The sequence below is a fragment of the Carlito syrichta genome, unplaced genomic scaffold, assembly GCF_000164805.1.
Source record: "Carlito syrichta isolate Samal-C Ts95f unplaced genomic scaffold, Tarsius_syrichta-2.0.1 Scaffold307208, whole genome shotgun sequence".
Taxonomy (NCBI): domain Eukaryota; kingdom Metazoa; phylum Chordata; class Mammalia; order Primates; family Tarsiidae; genus Carlito; species Carlito syrichta.
The window spans coordinates 41,730-42,445 of record NW_007251304.1 but is presented as its reverse complement, the minus strand read 5'-3'; positions in this window follow the sequence as shown (position 1 = coordinate 42,445).

Here is a 716-nt window from a genome sequence, read left to right as displayed (position 1 = left end):
GTTCTCTGAATCTCTTGTGTTTGAATTTTTTCCTCCTTGATGAGATGAGGGAAGTTTTCTTGAATGATTTCATGAAATGTTTGTTCCAGTGTGGCCTCGGTTTCTCTCTCTGCCTCAGGAAGGCCAATTACTCTTAGGTATGGTCTCTTGAAGTAATCATTCATCTCTTACAGGTTTTGTTCTGTCTTTTTGAGCTTCTTTTCTATGCTTTTGACAGTCTGGGTTAGTTCTGTGTTTTGGTCTTTGAGCTCTGAGATTCTTTCTTCTGCTTGACTAATTCTGCTTTCCATGCTTATTAGTTTGTTATTTATTTCCATCACAATATTCTTTACTGCTGTTATTTCTGACATCAGCTCCTTCCTATTTTCCTCTTATCTCTCCTCAATTTTTAAAATTCTCTCTATTAATGTCTTGATGTCTGGATTGGTTGCATGTGACCAGTCATTCTGGGGGCTCTTCATTGTTTGTGTTCCAGAATCTGTTTTCTCAGTGTCTGATCTCCCTGGGGTCTGTGTGAGACCTATATTCTTCTTTTAGTTTTTCTTCATTTGTGTGGTTTTTTCCCCCCTCCTACTTTTTCCTTTTCTCCATGTCACCGTCTTCTTTAATTCTGTTATTCAGGGGTAGAGGGATTGGTTTTACTTCTGTTTGTTCAATCTCCTATTCTTTATGTATGCCCTCTTACTTTGTTCAATTCTGGAGTTGCACTGTAGGTT